The 20,936-nt window shown below is 44.4% G+C and overlaps 1 long non-coding RNA gene across 1 annotated transcript; it reads left to right on the forward strand.

Annotated features, from left to right (window-relative positions):
* The first annotated feature begins 1,059 nt into the window (after positions 1-1,059).
* On the forward strand, positions 1,060-7,454 carry LOC127679778 (uncharacterized). The gene is made up of 3 exons (XR_007976903.1): positions 1,060-1,230; positions 4,744-4,857; positions 6,514-7,454. It is a non-coding gene; the product is annotated as an uncharacterized LOC127679778 (long non-coding RNA).
* The last annotated feature ends 13,482 nt before the right edge of the window (positions 7,455-20,936 follow it).

A 20,936-nucleotide genomic window follows, 5' to 3' on the forward strand; every position in this document is an offset into this window, starting at 1 on the left:
AGGTGGATTTCTGAGTTCAGGGCCAGCCTGTCTACAGAGTGAGTTACAGAACAGCCAGGGCTACACAGAGAAACCCTGTCTTGAAAAACCCAAAACAAAACAAAACTTCACACTTGTGATTTTGCCCTTTGATACCATCTGGTATCACCCATCTGGTAGTTGTTCGTGATGGTGGCAGGAGATGATGATGATGACAACAACGACGATGACAATGATGTAAACTGTTGACAGGGCCCTGGAGGACCCTAGTAGAATTGCTTATAAGCAACACCGGCTTCACTTCCTCTGAAGTATGTACCTTACAATAATGTATGGCACATAGAAAGTTATCAGTAAATATTTGCTAAAATGGAGTACTATGAACATTGTTAATTGTCCATGCAACACTTAGTCCCTTCCATTAGAAAATCCCCAGATATCAGAAACATCCAGTGAAACCCATGAGCTAGGCCATCAGGCCAAGTTCTACCTCCTCTCTGAGGCAGGCAGCTCAGGTTATCTACTCTAAACAAGCCAACTGCAGCCAGAGAGGTAGAAGGCCACGCTTATTGGTAGGTTTGAGAAAAGATTAGTTGATCTCCTGAGAGTCTTTCTGGAACACACACACATACACACACACACACACACACAAACACACAAACACACAAACACACACACCACTCACACCTACTCCATTACAAAAAGGCAGATAGCCAGGCGGTGGTGGCGCATGCCTGTAATCCCAGCACTCAGGAGGCAGAGGCAGGCGGATTTCTGAGTTCAAGGCCAGCCTGGTCTACAGAGTGAGTTCCAGGACAGCCAGGGCTACACAGAGAAACCCTGTCTCGGAAAAAAAAAACAAACAAACAAAATGAAAGAAAGAAAAAAGCAGGTAGCCCAGGGGCTGATGCAAGAGAAAGTGAAAAAGAACCAGGCTCAAACTTGAGTGCATGTTGACATGAAGTCACTGAATCAGACCAACCTTAAAGCTTGCCCCACTATTTGCATTAGCCAATAATCTGCTTTACTAGGAGCTGAAAGCAGCAGTGTAAAGGAAGGAAATCGCCCAGTGCTAGGAGCCCAGAAGAGGAAGGCAGTCAGAGAACAAGGCTGAAGATGCACACCAAATGTGCAGCAAGCAAGACCTACAGACTGGATCCTGTGGGGACAAGCGCAAGATGGAACCTGGGGACACGGCAATGACTTGCTCCAATTTCTATTTCACACACATTATTAGAGGATTTGAAATAGGTGAGAATGAAGACTGAGAAATTGCTTAACCCAGGAGTGAGATAGTGAAACCCTGACAGACTTTGAGAGTTGGGATATAAAGGGGATAAATCCAAGAGACAAAGATTCCTAGAGGCCAAATCCATGTAGTTATTGTTGCCTGCTGGGTGTAGGAAGTAAGGGAGGGAGAGGGGTCCAGGCTCAGCCCACCCCTCCCGTTGGGATTCTGGCAGTTGGTGGCACCATTTGTTGACATGAGGAATACAGATGGAGTTCCATTTTTGATATGTTGAGTATCAGGGGCTGTGGGATGTGCAAGGGTTGTTTGCCAGGTAAAATAACGTCCCACATGGTGCTTTTAAACTGTTTTAGTGGCTTAAAGTAACAACTTCTGATGATACCACTTGTAGGTCAGTCAGGAGCCTGGCACAGGTCTCTCCGTACTGACCCCTATCTGGACAGCTGCTCTGCCTTGAGGCGTCTATTTCCTTTCCTCGCCCAGACTGTCAATCCTCTGTACACCTGGACTCAAATCTTCCTTCCTCCACCTTCAAAGCCCACAAATCTCACCTTTTCCTACCCCGTGTTTCCAAATGCATGCACATTGACAGAGTGAAATCATGCTACCTGGTTAAGCCAGGCTATTGCCTCCATCTCGAGGCCCTTTATCTTGACAATACTTTCTAGGTTCCTATTGCCATACAAGATGACACAACCACAAATTTTGGACATTTCAATGTGGATGTCTGGGGTGTTCTTTTTTCTGCCTACACAGTTACCATTCAGGTTATATGGCATGTACAGGAACGAACACAATCATTTGGAGTAAGCATGCAACTTACTCACTCCAGGGAGCAGAGGGGAGTGTGTGTACTAGGGAATGCCTGGTGTACTGTGCATATCCCAATGGATGGTTCATCTATCAATGTGCCTCAGAAAGGAAATGGACAGTGAGGTGGATATAGGTAGATATTTAAATGAGAGCTGATGAGTGAAATTTCTACTGTTATTTGGCAGGGCAGATTTGGGGAGCTATGTTAGGCTATCATCAGGAAACTAAGTTCTACTATCCTCTACGTTAGAACTGAAAACAAAAGTCATAGCATGCTATGTCATGGCTCAGTCTGGCAGGCAAACTGCTCACCTGCTTGACTGGGTACCGTTGACTTTGAGGTGAGAGGTGGCTGGTTTGTGGCAGGAACTGATACAGGAAGTACTTTCAAACTTTTCATATCAATGGCAAAGTCAGGTGAGTATATTTTTCATAAAAGTCTAATTCACTTATTTTCTTGAAAAATTATATCTGACCCTATTTTGCCACTATTCCATATGGTAAAGGTGTGTGTGTGTGTGTGTGTGTGTGTGTGTGTGTGTGTAGTAGTAGTAGTAGTAGTAGTAGGGTGGTATTCATGTGTGCAGGAATGCAAGTAGGAGTGTGTATGTGTGTGTGAGAGAGAGAGAGAAAGAGAGAGAGACAGACAGAGATAGAGACAGAAAAACAAGGAGATGTGTGCATGTGTATGCATATGCAGGTGCTCACACCAGGGGGCCTAGGTTGGATATTGGATATCTTCCTCTATCATTCTGCATTATGCTCTTGAGATAGAATCTGCTCCTGAACCTGGAACTCCCTAGTTTTTCAGCTAGACTGTCTGGCCAAGGAGCCCCAGCAATCCATCCACTGTCAGCTCTAGGGTTACAGGATGTCATGGTTTATATATGCTTGGCCCAGGGAGTGGCACTATTAGGAGGGGTGGCTTTGTTGGAGTAGGTGTGTCACTGTGGGTGTGGGCTTTAAGATCCTCACACTAGCTGCCTGGAAGCCAGTCTTCTCCCAGCAGCCTTCAGATGAAGATGTAGAACTCTTAGCTCCACCTACACAATGCCTGCCTGGATGCTGCCATGTTCCCACCTTGGTGATAATGGACTGAACCTCTGAACTGTAAACCAGCCCCAATTATATGTTGTCCTTGTAAGGGGTGTTTTGGTCATGGTGTCTGCTCACAGCAGTAAAACCCTAACTAAGACACAAGCCCATGAGGTCATGCTCAGACCTTCTGCATGTCTGTTAAGGGTCCACCCTCAGGTCCTCATGCTTGCTGGACAAGCACTTTACTGACCAAGCCATCTCTCCAACCATATATGGTAAACTCAAATCATGTGTGCACACTTTACTCATTATAATCATACTCCCCTCCATTAATCCACATCCAGCCTGCTCTCATATGGTTTTCTTCTATTCGAATCTGTAAGACACACAGAGAGAGAGCTAAGGTACTGATGTCCTTGGATGTCCCCTAAATCAAGTTCTGTCACTGCCAGGTATAACACTTTTTCTAGGTACATTTCCAGTGGCATCTGAAGCCTCTGCCACCAGCCTAGTCACCAGATCTGGTTGCAGGTCCTTCCTCCTGCCATGAGGCTGACTGCTACACACCGGCTGCAAAGGAAGTATCCGACTTGCAGCTCTCTACCCGTAGCCTACCCAGGGCTTTCCTCCTTTTCACCTCCTTCAACCCTCTTCCTTCTTATACAAGAGCATTAGGCCTAGATGCAGCCACCTGTGCTACCCTGGAAGGAGCCGAAGGTTTCAGCCTTCAGATAGATGCACATGCACACACGAAGCTCTCACAGCAAGCCAGCAAGTCAGAGTGGAGGCTGGTATGTCACACTTCTGCTTTCTTTTCTTAGCCTGTTATCTACCACCTCCACCGAACCCTGCCAGCCTCCCATACCACTCCCACACACGCAGCACATGTTCTCCGAGCAAGCACCCTCCCGGCCCAAAGTTTCCCATTACCCAAGTCACAGGCCCTCCACAGTAGTCTCTTTCTCCCCTCCATTTCTTTTCCTTTCTTTTCCTTTTTTAATTTTGTGCACATTCAGCTTCACCAAAAATCTATAGGGAGGAACTTGATCCAGAAAGAAACTGACTTAAAAATTCAATTTGAACTGAAATAGTGAAGGGAGTAGAATTGAACCTTGCTGCCTTATTCCATTTGGGACAATAAGTCATCAGGCCAGGTGTGAGGGCGTGGCATGCTTGGGCTTCCAGCTGTGAAGGTGGCTGGAAAAGACCAGTCTAGGAGCTTGAGGCCAACCTGATCAGCATAGCAAAATCCTATTTCAAGAGTTAAAAAAATTTTTTTTTAATTTAAAAGTTGTCTTTAGCTGGGCAGTGGTGGCACACGCCTTTAATCCCAGCACTCTGGGAGGCAGAGGCAAGCAGATTTCTGAGTTCAAAGCCAGCCTGGTCTACAGAGTGAGTAGACAGCCAGGGCTATACAGAGAAACCCTGTCTTGAAAACAAACAAACAAAAAAAGTTGTCTTTGTATAGCAAAAACAGATGGAAACTTTCTGGTATCTCTTGACTGGATCATGCTGCCTCCTAATACCATATCGCTGGAGACTCAGGATTCCACATTTGGGGTGAGGGCTACAGAAACAGTCAGTGCAGTGTATCTTCTAAGGATTTTAGACTTACTGGACAGAAGCTTGCTGAATAAGATGATGAATAACAACTGTATGTGCAGGATGCTCCACCCCACCTCACCCCATCGCCCGCTGCCTCATGGAGAGGGCAGGACATAGCACTCCTGAGAGGACCCCACAGACTCCAAGGTTCTGAGCACCACTAAGATCAGCAAGTAAGTGGGGAGAGAAGGGGACATGGAACAGTGTGTGCACAATGAAGAGATGGAAGTGGAGATAGGAGAGAGCAGCCAGATGCCATAGGCCAGTGATGCCCCCTGGGGCCCCTTGTTGGTGGCAGCATTTAGGAGGAATGCCCTCCCCTTGCACCTCACCTGGGCAACACAGTAGGGCTAGCTCTGACGGCATGGTGTGGGGGAGGGCGGTGAGCCAGCCCTAAGGGCATGAATGCAGGAGAGCTGGCCTCTTCCCTGTGGTGGTATTGATGAGGGAGAGATGCTCTCCACCCCTCCATCCCCCACTTTACCCTTTGCCACCTGTGGCAGGAGGGAGAGCTGGCTATATCTTCTTGCCAGTTGCAGCACTGGATGAGCTAGCCTTGGCGGTGCTACAGAACCTGCTGTAGTGGAGTGGGTGTGGGAAAGTTGATGGGCTGACACCCAGGCCCAGATATGGGGGTTTGAGTTGGCTCGCCCGCACATCTGCCCTGTCAGTGGACTGCTAGAGCACATGAAGAGGCCAGTCCTACAAATCCAAAAGTGTGGAATGTCTACAACACATAGGGCAACAACAGGACAGCAGAGAGGAGTTCCAGTGAGGATCCTAAATTGATAGAGTAACAAAAGCCAGAGGCCTCCAGCCAGACCAATGGCTTATTGCAATGAGCATTCGCCAGTAGAGAAGTGTGGACAAAAGGGTACAGTGTGGGACACACTGTGGCACATCGTAGCTTCCATACCAAGAACATTTTAACTTTTTAGTCTTTTTGAGTTACACATCACGCACCCCAGCCCCTCTCTCATCTCACTCTCTCTTTGTATCTGCCCTCTGCAACCTCCCCCCAAAATAAAAAACAAACAAGCAAATAAGCAACAAGAAAGCATAGAAAACATCTCATCATGGAAGCTGTAGCATATTCCAGTATGTCCCACAGGAGATCCCTCCGTCTACACATCTTCACTTGCAATGAGTCATTGGTCTGGTTGTGGATCTCTGGCTTGGGTGACACCACCAGTATTGGATCTTCATTGGGTCTCTTCCCAGTTCTCCTATTGTTGCCACGTCCTGGACACCCTGCAGCTTTGGATCAGCCTGACTGGCCCTTTCACACATCCCAACTCTTCACAGATGATACAGATTTTGGATCTGGGCCTGAGTGGTAACAGAGCTGGTTAGTGTGACCGCTTTCCCTTATCTGTACTACCAGTGTAAGCTCTCCAGCACTGCTCTGGCTAGGCCACTGAATACTACCATGGGCAGGAGGCAGGGTCAGCACTGGCTCACCGCACCCATGCCTCTAGAGCCGGCTCCACTGTGCTGCCCAGTCAAGGTAAGGGGCCTACTCTTCCAAGTGCTGCATCCTGTGAGGTACTGGGCCAGTTCTGCTCTTACATCCTCAGGGCTGGTTCACCAGCGCCTTTGACATCAGGGACAGCTCCACTGTGTTACTCAAGCTGCTCTCTTGAGTGCTACAGCCAGTGAGGGGACAAGAAAAGCTATCCACTCTCACGCCTAGCTCTCCTGACTATAGCAGGTAGCAAAGAGGAATGGAGGACGGCATCACCTCACGTCCTCATATCAGATGAGTGGCAAGGCCAGCTCTCCCACGTTCTAATCCTCAGGTGCCAGCTCACCTGTGCTCTCTCCCCCAGGGCCAACTCTACTGTGCTACCCAGGCGAGGTGCATGGCCTGCTCTCCAGAGTGATGCAGGCAGTGAGGATCAGGACCAGCTCACCTGCTTTCTTGACCTCTCAACTCTCTCGTGACAGATGGGTGACAGAGCCAACTCTCCCATACCCGTGCTCCTGGTGCTGATTCACCCACAGCCCTGCCACTAGGGATAGCTCCACTGTGCTCTCCAGAGTGTTGCTGCAGGTGAGAGAAGGGGCCAGTTCTACACAGCCCCTGGACATCCACATGACTCCCAACGGCTGCCCAGACCAGGGACATCTCCATGCTCTCTAGTGGTGATATAAGCCATGTACATCGACACTGACCCCTACCACTGCATGGCCACACATTAAGGCATGCATGGCTCTCAAGGGCACCTCCTGCTAGTACCTCACCATGCCCCAGGCGGCCGGGCTGTCCACTCACAACAGGCTACTTCTCTCCACCCTCGAGTGTTCCGTTTCATCTCTCTTCACAAAGTTCAAGTTGCTCTACTTCTCTCCCATCTGACCACCAAGTACTCGCACATTGTGGTGGCTCCTGCTGCAGGGTGGCTACATGGCTGGCCGGCCCCTGGATGGCATCATCTGTCAGCCCTTGATGATGTGGAAGCAAGCAGGTGTGTGTGGGTGGCATGGCAGTTTGCAGGTCTCCATCTGGTCAGTCTTCCTCAGCCCACATTGTGCTGCCTGGATTTGATTTGATTTTTACGAGACCTAGGCAGAAGACTGCTTTGGCCACCAAGCCAGGCATCAACCTGTGTGAACAAAGGACTGTCATCCGCTCTGCCCCGACTGATATACGAGCAGCACCACCAACAAGATCTTTGCCCACTGCCAAATTTGTTGGTTTGGGTTTTGGTTTTGTGGGGGGAGGGGTCTTTTGGAAGGAGGCTGTGAGGGCAGAGGATAAATACGAAGAGATGGGGAGATGAGAGGGAGGGGCGCACGATGTAAAATCACAAGGAATCAATAAAAGTTAACACACACACAAAATAAAAACCATATGTGCACTGAGGAGCCTACGGGCAAATGCACTTCTAACAGATCATGTAGACAAAAGCATATCTGACAGTTGTATGCTACTGGATGGTGGTACACACCTTTAATCCCATCATTCGGAAAACAGAAGCAGGTGAATCTCTTGAGTTCAAGGCCAGCTTGGTCTACAAAGCTAGTTGCCAGACAGCCAAGGCTACACAGGGAAACCCGGTCACAAAAAAACAACCAAAACAAACAACAAAAAAGTAGAATGGCATTGTACTGATTAGGTTTTTTTTTTTTTTTCAAATTGATATAAGCAAGGCTCAAGTGGGAAGAGGGAACCTTAATCGAGAAAATATCTCCATTAGTCTGGCCTGTAGGCAAGTCTATGTGGCACTTCCTTGATTAATGGTTGGTATAGGTGTATCCAGCCCACTGCAGGCTGTACTACCCTGAGCCAGTGCTCCCAGGTTACATAAGAAGGCCGACTGAACATGCCAGGAAGAGCAAGCCAGAAAGCAGGACTCCTCCACTATCTTTGCTTCAGTTCCTGCCACCAGGTTCTAGACTTGGCTTCCTATTTGCACACATACACACACACACACACACACACACACACACATACACACGCACACACACACATACACACACACACACACACAAAATTCTCTGCACACAGAAGACTGATGTGGTGTGTGTTCCTTGCCTGAAAGCATGCTGCTCTCATTAGCAATCTGGTTTCATGAACATAAAGGAAACAAAAACTTTCCACTTCCCTTGCCTGAAATTATTGCTTCCTTCTTGGCTTTCAGAATCATAATTGAATCTTATACAGGAAAAAGTGTTTCCACACATTAAACACATTTGTGCCTATATTTAGAACAGCTCCCCTCTCCTTTTCTCTATTACAGCTAACACCTTATAGGTTGTAGATATTTTTAAGAGGATTAGCAAGCTGGGTGTGGTGGTACATGCCTGTAATCACAGCACTCAGAAGGTTGAGGCAGGAAGATTATGAGTTCAGCACTAGAACTGGCTCCCACAGAGAATTTTAGGTCATCCTAAGATACATGAGACACTGTCTCAAGAATAAAAAATATATTATGATTTGAAAAGTCATCAACAAAATTTAAACAACACCAAAATGGTGTCTGTGTGTGTGAGTGTATGTGTGTGTGTAAGTGTGTGTGAGAGTGTGTGTGTGTGAGTGTGTGTGTGTGAGTGTGAGTGTGTGTAAGTGTGTGTGTGTGAGTGTGTGTGTGTGAGTTTGAGTGTGTGTGTGAGTGTGTGTGTGTGTGTGTGAGTGTGTGTGTGTGTGAGTTTGAGTGTGTGTGTGTGAGTTTGAGTGTGTGTGTGTGAGTGTGTGTGCACATGAGCAGGCACTGGACACTGAACCCAGTGCTTCACTCTTTACAAAGCATGCATTCTATCACTGAGCTACACACTCAATCCAAAGCAACTGCTTTTGCTTATCAGATGAGAAAAGTATTCTTAACTGATAATGAATAAATTTCACTGTAACCACAGAGGTTTGATATGACTATAGCTTTAAGTCTAAAACAGAGAAATGCAAAAAGTAGTGAGAAACTGAGAGGCCAAACCTCCTCCATCTTGGATCCAGTCTTCATCTTAAATGAAATATATATATATATATATATATATATATATATATATATAAAAATCAGGAAAACCCCACAGTTTGTCCTTCACTAGCTCTCTAGCTTCTTCCTAGCAACAGTTAATCAAAGATTAGTCTGATGGTTTCAGATGTACTTTCAGACTATTCATGGTTGTATATGGTCTTGCTTCAGAGCACCCACCTGTCCATAGACATTCAATTAGATGCTTGCCAGGCTGGATAACCCCTCATTTGGTCTCGTTTTCCAATAAAACCTTGCCCTGATAAGAGTTCAGGGACAGTAAGTAAACCCAAACTTAAGTATGTAATAAAGAGACCCTAATGTGATTACATAGGAGTTGGCTCCTTGGTGGTCTTTTGGAGTTCACAAATGCTTTCTGGCACAACAAAACCAAACCAATACAGGCACATTTTCATGAAATACATATTAAAAGTACTACTATGTAGCAGGCACTGGGATAAAGGAAAAGAATGCAGTGATGATCAAAAACAGAAAAGGCCCATGCTCTTATATTGATTTCAGTCTAATGAACCATTTACATATTAATTAATCACACTAATTAATCTAAATTAGTCATTCTGTGAGGGACCAATAGATGTCCCCATTATCCATTCAGAGCTCCAAGTTCATATTTTGTGCCTAAGTAAGGACATTTTTCAGCCTCCTTTCCAGCTAAATATAGTCACACAACCAACTTTTGATAAGAAGCGAGTAAAAGTCACTCAGACCATGCTCTTATAAGAAGTGGGTGTGTCATCCATCTCTACATACTGAGAGATCAGAGGAAAAAAAAAAAAGCAGGAGATCTTGGATCCCTTAGATGCCCTGAGGAAGCTGACAACTGTATTATTCAGTGCCCAGGACATCAGAAAGGAAGAGACTCAGTGGCACCGGGCAATAACCAGACAGATCAAGTAGCTGGAGAAGTGGCTATGCAGGAGCCTGTCTGGGTTATGGGCCTGCAAGAGACACCTGCTGGGGAATGGGATTGGACTAAGGGATGGCCTCGCTTAAGACATAGAGAAGAACAAATTCATATTGCTAGGCACCCTATCAACTATTACCTAGAGAAGGAAGGGCAATGGTGTATACAAAAAGGACAAACTATACTTCCCAGAAAGCAAGCAAAAGACTTACTAGGCCAAATGCACAGATGGAGTCATTTACGGGATAAAAAGCTTGTCCAAGCAGTTAAGGGACCTAAAGTATATATAACAGACCTCGGGTTCTGGGCCAGAGAGATAATAGAGCAGTGTAAGGTAAGCCAGCAAGTGAATGCTTATGAGGCCAAGCATAAACAGGGCAAAAGACCTAGGGAAGAATGACCTGGAGTATACTGAGAGGTCGATTTTACACAAGTTAAGCCAGGAAAATATGGTTTCAAATACCTTCTAGTGTTTATAGATTATTTCTCTGGATGGGTTGAGGTTTCCCACCACCACGCAGGAAACAGCTACAGTGGTAGCCAAAAAGATATCAGAAGAAATCTTCCAGAGGTTTGGAATGCCCAAGCTAACTGGATCCGACAATGGTCCTCCTTTTGTCTCTAAGTCAGGGATTGGCAGAGATATTGGGGACTAATTGGAAGCTCCATTGTGCATACTGTCCCCAAAGATCAGGGCAGGTAGAGAGAATGAACAGAACCCTGAAAGAGAATTTAACTAAATTGTCCTTGGAGGCTGGTACTGATTGGGTGGTGCTCCTTCTCCTGGCCCTGTTCCAGACCACCATGTACCATTTTAACCTGACCCATTTTGAGATTCTGTATGAGATCCCCACACCCTTGATCCCAGGTCTTGATACCCACCCCCCACATAACTTTTCAAGCTGACAAGGATCTTCTGGCTTGATTGCAAGCTTTTCAGATCAGCCACCAGGAATTGTGGCCTAAAATTGTGCCCTATCTAATGCAAGTACCCCACAGGTTCCACCTGAGTACCAAGATGGAGATTGGGTATATGTTAAGAGACATTGTGCTAAAAACTTGGAAGCAAAGTGGGTTCATTTAACTCATGTCAGACTAGCACCTGCGTCTGACTGGATAGCACCCAGACACCCAAGCAACTTCCTTCTGCAAGATCAGAGAAACCTTGAAATGGTGTAGGGTGCTGCAGCAGCTTGTAGTGTGTGTGGTGTAGGAAAGGGGTGTGGCACCTCTGCTACCACTTGTTGGGCTCAGGGCTGGGGGAGCAGGGGCGGGTGGGGGTGGGGCGGGGGGAGTAGAGGAAAATCCTGCATCCTGCCAGAGCTCGCAGGCTCTTGCCAGGCACCTTGCTGATGTAATCTATACCCATAAAAATGTATAAAAACTGCTTATAATAGCCATTTGAGGTTGCCTTCTAGTCACTCACCTTGAGGGACTAATTGAAGGTCAACTCCTATGCGCTGGAAACTAAACCTCTTGCTTTTGCATTCACTTGCATCTCGGTGTCTCACTCAGGGGCATCTCGAAGTCAGTACCACTGACGGAGGGTTGGGGTCTTACAGTCCCTTACAGCAGAGAGTCTTTGGCTTGAAAGTTGAAGGCTTGAGGCTGGTGATGGTCATGGCTGGGAGTGCAGAGAGGCCTTCTACAGAAGACTGGATGACTGCTCTATAGGTGAAGGCCTTCTCCGTGGCTCCCCACAGCGGATCCCAATGAAAAAAGGCAGCCTGTGGTTTTAAGGCATTTATTGTCATGTCAGAAAGTGGATGAGTAAAACCATATCCCACTTCTCGAGAAGATTAAATACCTTCTGCTGAGAGGAATGTCTGGGAAGGAAAGCTTATTGGCTAAGCCTTCCAGGCCTTTAAGAACCTTAGAATGGAGAACTGTCTTGAGCCTCCATAATCACAGGTCACATGCTCTACCTGTGGAGGGGCTTCAGGCATTGGCTTACATGACTAATGGCCACAAATCTATGGAGGGGTTCAGCTAGTGACAGGGGTGTGGTGCCCAGGAGCAGACAAAGCTCCTGCCATCCCTTCAGGGTGTTTGGGGTTTGTAGCCTTAGCTCAACTTTCATGGTCCCACGGGATCATGTACTTTCCTAAGAAGCTGGTCACTGGATGCACCATCGGGAAGCTGTTAAAAGTATTTTAAGCAGAGTAATTAGTTCATCAGATTTCTGTTTCAAATAGACTGTCCTAGCTAGGACTAAGCAAGCTTGGGTCAGATCGTATTGCAGGACTCAGGAGAGAACTTATGGTGATTCTCTCTAGGATTGCAGTCCTCCTGAGCATCAAGATTGCAGTGATGAGATATAAAATATCTTTTACATTCTAAGACACTAGAACTTGCTGGACCTCACAGCAAGAGTTAATGTACATCTTGAAATCACTTAGGACTTAAGACTGCTATCCTGTGAACTCAACCCATTCTTTAACCCACCTTTAACAGAACAATGTAACATTTACCCTTACTTGCTTTGAGTTTAACCATCAACTTTTACAACCTAAATTAATACATTGCTGTGTCTTATATTATTTACTCTTACATGCCCCTGACCTAGAAGACTGCATATATATCATTTGCTGAAGGCTTCACACACAAAGGTTGAAAGCAGTCTTCTAAAATCCTCCATAAAGGATAGACACAATATGTCTGGATATTGCCAGGCAGTGGTGGCACATGCCTTTAATCCCATCACTCAGGAAGCAGAAACAGGTGGATCTCTGTGAACTGGAGGCCAGTCTGATTTACAGCCTGGTCTTCCAGGACAGCCAATGCTACAAAGAGAAACCTTGTCATGAAAAACAAAAGAAAGTGTGGATATTGGCTGACAAACAATGATATGCATAATACTGCTTGCTATGTGGGTCGGTTGGAATCTGTCCCTTCCTCCTCCAGCACTGAGCTAGGCTCTTCAGCCTCTTCACTCAACCTGCGACATTCCTGGCTGCCAGCCCCTGCTTTCTGCCTGTGTTATTCCTGGCCTTTGTTCTTCAGAGAACAGTACAGCTGCTGCTTTCACCTGGAAGTCATGGCAGCCTCAGGGCAGCCCTACCTTGAAGCATCCAGGATCTGCTAGACTTGAAGTGCTCTGATGTCAGCAAGCAACCTGCTGAGATTGGAGCCAATGAGTTCTTAGATCTCTCCTTGAAGTCTGGGGGGCGGGGGGGGGGGGGGGGGAGGGATTTCTTCCTAAGCTATGTGTTGACTAATATTTATTAAAGTTTGGTTCTTGATCAGCACATTGTTGACTTGACTCATTTCTCTTTTCACCGTTTCTCCATCTATCCCTAAGATTCTCTTCCAGGAACCAGCCCCCAATAACAACAGAATACAACAGGGAACAGTTTGAGTTAATGATTGTAAAACTCTGCATGTATGTTTGGGCATCATATGTATGCCTAGTACACATGGAGGCCAGAAGAGGGCATCAGATCTCTTGGAACTGGAATTATAGATACTGGTAAACCATGTGGGTACTTGGACTCAAACTTGTGTTCTCTGAAAGAACAGCTAGTGCTCCTAACTTCTGAGCCACCCCTCTAGTCCCCAGTCTTCCCCTACCTCCTTTTTTGAGACAGGGTCTCTGTATGCATCTCTGGATATCCTGGAACTCTCTTTGCAGAGAAAACTGGTCTTGAATTTACAGAGATTTGACTACCTCTGCCTCCTTAGTGCTGGGATTGAAGGTGTGCTCCATTATGCCTAGCTCTACAATTATATATTTTAAATGGCATTGTATATGTAATCTCTCTGTATCCTATACATCAATCACAGTGCTTGACATGGACTAGAACTCAGAACTCACATATTGAATGTCTAGAGAACAGCCATTAAGAATATTAGCTGCGGAAGTGGCAGCAGCAGTAGCAGTTCGTCCAGCGAAAGGGCCATCAGGAGTGGAACCAAGGTGACAGTATCCTGGCAGGCCCTGTGCCCGCTACCACTGACCATCACTGGCCAGCCGGGCTGCAAGTGGCGGTGGCGGCGGGTTTACAGCACCTTTCACCCCACAGAAGCCACTTCAGAACTCTGCCTCATGCCAGTCAGTTACGAGAGACTCTCCGCCATCTTGACTCTCAGACACCAGAGAGAACTGACAGCCTGAGGTATGCAAACATAACCCAAGGCCAACATCATGGGGGTCTAAGCCCGACAGGCATTGGCCCTGGGCTGTTGGGGGGGGGGGGGAGCAATAGTGTGCCAACCTGGCCAGGAGGTTATTTGCCCAGCAGTCTGTCCCAGCGTGTGCATGCCGCCATTTTGGCTATGGGACGCCAGAGAGTTCTATCATAGCCTGAGGCTAACATAACAGAATCTAAGCCCAACAGGCGTTGGACTGCCCCCGGGCTCTGGGCTTCTCGGTGGGCCATCTGTGTGCCAACCCAGCCAGGAGGTTGTCAGCCCAGCAGACTCTCCCAGCACTTTCAGGGAGCTCGAGCACACTCCGCCATCTTGGCTGCCTAACAGAACCAGTTAACAGTAGTAGCCCGAGGCGAACATTGCTCGGGCCTAAGCCTGCCAGGCTTTTGCCTAGACTCAAGGCCTGAGCAGCTAGGCTAGCCTTGTGTACACCAACCTGGTTGGGGGAGCAGCTGCCCAGCAGAGTGATCAACACTCAGAGTGATCAGCACTCCTACCCTGAAGGAGGAAACGGGCACCACCTGGTTCACAGAGGCAATCTGGGGCAAGGCACACTAGGGCTCCAAGGGCACCCAAGAGGAGGGCAGCACATCAGCAATCTGTGACAGGGGAAACCCAGCCATCCAGTGTTGCGGAAATAGCCTTACAGCCTCACAGGAGGCTCAAACATCGGCCAGAGACAAAACCAACTACGCCAGAGATAACAAGATGGCAAAGGGCAAACGTAGGAATGCTACTAACAGAAATCTGGGCAATATGGCAGCATCTGAACCAAACTCTCTGACATCAGCAAGTCCTGGATAAGGCAACACTCCAGTAAAAAAAGATTTAGATTTAAAATCACTGGTCATGATGCTGCTAGAAGAACACAAAAAGGACCTAAATGAACATCTTAAAGAAATACAGGGGAACATGAATAACCTAGAAACCCATATAATGGAAACACAAAAATCACTTAAAAAATTCTGGAGAATAAGGCTCAAGAGATAGAAGCTAATAAAGAAGAAACGCAAAAAAAAAAAAAAAAAAAAACTTAAAGAAATGCAGGAGAAAGTGAGTCAAATGGCAGAAGTCATGAAAGAGAAAACACAAAAATCTCTTAAAGGATTAAAGGAAATCACAAACAAACAAATGAAGGAACTGAGCAAAACCATCCTGGATCTAAAAACAGAAGTAGAAACAACTAAGAAATCATAAAGGGAGACAAATTTGAAGATAGAAAACCTTGGGAAGAAATCAGGGTCTACAGATGCAAATATCAACAACAGAATACAAGAGATGGAACAAAGAATCTCAGATGCCGAAGATACTATAGAAACCGTTGACTCAACAGTCAAAGAAAATGCAAAATGCAAAAAGCTTTTATCCCAGAACATTCAGGAAATCCAGGACACAATGAGAAGACCAAACCTAAGGCTTATAGGTATAGATGAGAGTGAAGATTTACAACTGAAAGGGCCAGCAAATATCTTCAACAAAATTATGGAAGAAAACTTCCCTAACCTAAAGAGAGAGATGCCCATGAATATAAAAGAAGGCTACAGGACTCCAAACAGACTGGGCCAGAACAGAAATACCTCCTGTCACATAATAATCAAAACACCAAATGTACTAAACAAAGAAAGAATATTAAAGGCAGTAAGAGAAAAAAATCAAGTAACATATAATGAAAAACCTATCAGAATCGCACCAGACTTCTCACCAGAGACCATGAAAGCTAGAAGATCCTGGGCAGATCTCATGCACACAAATGTTAGCCAAGACTACTATACCCAACAAACTTCTCAATCACCATAGATGGAGAAAGCAAGATATTCCATGACAAAACCAAATTTACACAATATCTTTCCACAAACCCAGCTCTACAAAGAATAATAGGAGGAAAACTCCAATACAAGGAGGGAAACTACACCCTGGAAAAAGCAAGATAGTAACCTTCTTTCATCAAACCCAAAAGAAGATAACCACGCAAATATAAAAATAACATCAAAAATGACAGGAAGTAATAATCACTATTCCTTAATATCTCTTAACATCAATGGACACAATTCCCCCAATAAAAAGACATAGGCTAACAGAATGGATAAGGAAACAGGACCCTACATTTTGCTGCATACAGGAAACACACCTCAGGGTCAAAGACAAAAACTACCTTAGAGTAAAAGGCTGGAAGACAATTTTACAAGCCAATGGTCTCAGGGAACGAGCCAAAGTAGCCATTCTAATATCAGATAAAATTGACTTTCAACCCAAAGTCATCAAAAGAGACTCTGAGAGACACATCTGGTTGGTCAAAGGAAAAATACAACAAGAAGAACTCTCAATCCTGAACATCTATGCTCCAAATGCAAGGGCACCCTCATTCATAAAAGAAACTTTATTAAAGCTCAAAACACATATTGCACCTAACACAATAATTGTGAGTGACTTCAACACTGCACTTTCCTCAATGGACCGATCAGGAAAACAGAAACTCAACAGGGACACAAGGAAACTAATTGAAGCTTTGGACCAATTAGATTTAACAGATATATATAGAACATTCTATCCTAAAGCAAAAGAATATACCTTTTTCTCAGCACCTCATGGTACCTTCTCCAAAATCAACCACATAATTGGTCACAAGACAGACATCAACAAATATAAGAAGAGAGAAATAATCCCATGCCTCCTATTGAATCACTATGGAGTAAAAGTGGTCTTCAATAGCAACAAAAAATAAAGAAAGAAATAAAAGACTTTTTAGAACATAATGAAAATGAAGACACAACATACCCAAATCTATGGGACACAATGAAAGCAGTGCTAAGAGGAAAACTCATAGCCCTGAGTGCCTCCAAAAAGAAAATGGAGAGAGCATACACTAACAGCTTAATGACACGCCTGAAAGCCCTCGAACAAAAAGAAGCTATTTCACCCAGGAGGAGTAGAAGGCAAGAAATCATCAAACTCAGGGCCGAAATCAATCAAGTAGAAACAAAGAGAACCTTACAAAGAATCAACAAAACCAGGAGCTGGTTCTTTGAGAAAATCAACAAGATAGATAAACCCTTAGCCAGACTAACCAAAGGACACAGAGACAGTATCCAGATTAACAAACTTAGAAATGAAAAGGGAGATATAACAACAGAAACTGAGGAAATTCAAAAAATCATTAGATCCTACTACAAAAGCCTATACTCAACACAACTGGAGAATCTGGAGGAAATGGACAGTTTCCTAGACAGATATCCAACACCAAAACTAAATCAGGATCAAATAGATCAACTAAACAGTCCCATAACACCTGAAGAAATAAAAAGGGTCATAGAAAGTCTCCCAAATAAAAAAAGCACGGGACCAGATGGCTTCAGTGCAGAGTTCAATCAGACCTTCATAGAAGACCTAACACCAATACTCTTCAAGCTATTCCACAAAATAGAAACAGAAGGAACTCTACCCAACTCGTTCTATGAAGTCACAATTACGCTGATACCAAAACCACACAAAGATCCAACAAAGAAAGAGAACTTCAGGCCAATTTCTCTTATGAATATTGATGCAAAAATACTTAATAAAATTCTGCCAACCAAATCCAAGAACACATCAAAACGATCATCCACCATGATCAAGTAGGCTTCATTCCAGGGATGCAGGGATGGTTCAATATAAGGAAATCCATCAATGCTATCCACTACATAAACAAACTCAAAGAAAAAAACCACATGGTCATCTCATTAGACGCAGAAAAATCATTTGACAAAATCCAGCATCCTTTCATGCTAAAAGTATTGGAAAGAACAGGAATTCAAGGCCCATACCTAAACATCGTTAAAGCAATATACAGCAAACCGGTAGCCAACATCAAACTAAATGGAGAGAAACTTGAAGCAATCCCACTAAAATCAGGGACTAGACAAGGCTGTCCTCTCTCTCCATATCTTTTCAATATAGTACTTGAAGTTCTAGCTAGAGCAATTAGACAACATAAGGAGGTCAAGGGGATACAAAATGGAAAGGAAGAAGTCAAATTATCACTATTTGCAGATGACATGATAGTCTACCTAAGTGACCCGAAAACCTCCACCAGAGAACTCCTACAGCTGATAAACAACTTCAGCAAAGTAGCTGGTTATAAAATCAACTCAAGCAAATCAGTTGCCTTCCTATACTCAAAGGATAAGCAGGCTGAAAAAGAAGTGAGGGAAATGACACCCTTCAAAATAGCCACAAACAATATAAAGTATCTTGGTGTGACTCTAACCAAACAAGTGAAAGATCTATATGACAAGAACTTCAGGTCTCTGAAGAAGGAAATCGAAGAAGACCTCAGAAAATGGAAAAATCGGCCATGCTCATGGATCGGCAGGATTAATATAATTAAAATGGCCATCTTGCCAAAAGCAATCTACAGACTCAATGCAATCCCCATCAAAATCCCAACTCAGTTCTTCACAGAGTTAGAAAAGCAATTCTCAAATTCATCTGGAAAAACAAAAAACCCAGGATAGCTAAAACTATTCTCAACAACAAAAGAAATTCTGAGGGAATCAGTATCCCTGACTTCAAGCAATACTACAGAGCAATAGTGTTAAAAACTCCATGGTATTGGCACAGTGACTGACAAGTGGACCAATGGAATAGAATTGAAGATCCAGAAATGAATCCACACACCTGTGGTCACTTGATCTTCGACAAAGGAGCCAAAAACTTCCAGTGGAAAAAAGACAGCCTTTTCAACAAATGGTGCTGGATCAATTGAAGGTCAGCATGCAGAAGAATGTGAATTGATCCATTCTTATCTCCATGTACTAAACTTCACTCCAAGTGGACCAAGGACCTCCATGTAAAACCAAACACACTGAAACTAATAGAAAAGAAACTGGGGAAGACCCTTGAGGACAAGGGCACATGGGAAAAGTTCCTGAACAGATCACCAATAGCTTATGCTCTAAGATCAAGAATTGACAAATGGGACCTCATAAAATTACAAAGTTTCTGTAAGGCAAAGGACACTGTTAAAAGGACAAAATGGCAACCATCAAATTGGGAAAGGATATTCTCCAACCCCATGTCTGATAGAGGGCTAATATCCAATATATACAAAGAACTCAAGAAGTTAGACCCCAGGGAACCAAATAACCCTATTAAAAATGGGGTACAGACCTAAACAAAGAATTTTCACCTGAAGAAATGTGGATGGCCGAGAGGCACCTTAAGAAGTGCTCAACATCATTAGTCATTAGGGAAATGCAAATCAAAACAACCCTGAGATTTCACCTTACACCAGTCAGAATGGCTAAGGTCAAAAACTCAGGAGACAGCAGGTGTTGACGAGGATGTGGAGAAAGAGGAACACTCCTCCACTGCTGGTGGGGCTATAAGATGGTACAACCACTTTGGAAATCAGTCTGGCGGTTCCTCAGAAAACTGGACATGACACTTCCAGAGGACCCTGCTATACCACTCCTGGGCATATACCCAAAGGATTCCCTGGCATGCAATAAAGACACATGCTCCATTATGTTCATAGCAGCCTTATTTATAATAGCCAGAAGCTGGAAAGAACCCAGATGCCCCTCAAAGGAGGAATGGATACAGAAAATGTGGTATATTTACACAATGGAATACTACTCAGCAATTAGAAATAATGAACTCACAAAATTTTTAGGCAAATGGTTTGATCTGGAAAATATCATCCTAAGTGAGGTAACCCAATCACAAAAGAATACACATGGAATGCAATCTCTGATAAGTGGATATTAATTAGCCCAGAAGCCCTGAATACGCAAGGCACAAATCGCATAACAAATGACTCCCATGAAGAAGTATGGAGAAGGTCCTGATCCTGGAAAGGATTGATCTAGCATTGGAAGGAAATATATAAGGACAGAGGAAAAAAAGGAGGGAGGTGATTGGAGAATGGATGGAGAGAAGAAGGTTTATGGGACATATGGGGAGGGGGTATCTGGGAAAGGGGAAATCATTTGTAATGTAAACAAAGAATATAGAAAATAAAAATATTTAAAAAATAAAAAAAGGAAATCCATCAATGCAATCCACTACATAAACAAACTCAAAGAAAAAAACCACATGGTCATTTCATTGGATGCTGAAAAAGCATTTGACAAAATTCAGCATCCTTTCATGCTAAAAGTCTTGGAAAGAACAGGAATTCAAGGCCCATACCTAAATATAATTAAAGCAATATACAACAAACCGGTAGCCAACATGAAACTAAATGAAGAGAAACTTGAAGTAATCCCACTAAAATCATGGACTAGACAAGACTGACCTCTCTCTCCATCTTTTCAATATAGTACTTGAAGTCCTAGCTAGAGCAATTAGATAACATAAGGAGGCCAAAGGGATACAAATTGGAAAGGAAGAAGTCAAATTATCAAATTTGTAGATGATATGATAATATACTTAAGTGACCCAAAAAACTCCACTAGAGAACTCCTACAGCTGATAAACAACTTCAGCAAAGTGGCTGGTTATAAAATCAACTCAAGCAAATCAGTTGCCTTCCTATACTCAAAGGATAAGCAGGCTGAGAAAGAAGTTAGGTAAACGACACCTTCACAATAGCCACAAACAATATAAAGTATGGTGTGACTCTAACCAAACAAGTGAAAGATCTATACAGCAAGAACTTCAGGTCTCTGAAGATGGAAATCTGAAGAAGACCTCAGAAAATCAAAAAAAAAAAAAATCTTCCATGCTC

Source organism: Apodemus sylvaticus, chromosome 3, assembly GCF_947179515.1.
Source record: "Apodemus sylvaticus chromosome 3, mApoSyl1.1, whole genome shotgun sequence".
NCBI lineage: Eukaryota > Metazoa > Chordata > Mammalia > Rodentia > Muridae > Apodemus > Apodemus sylvaticus.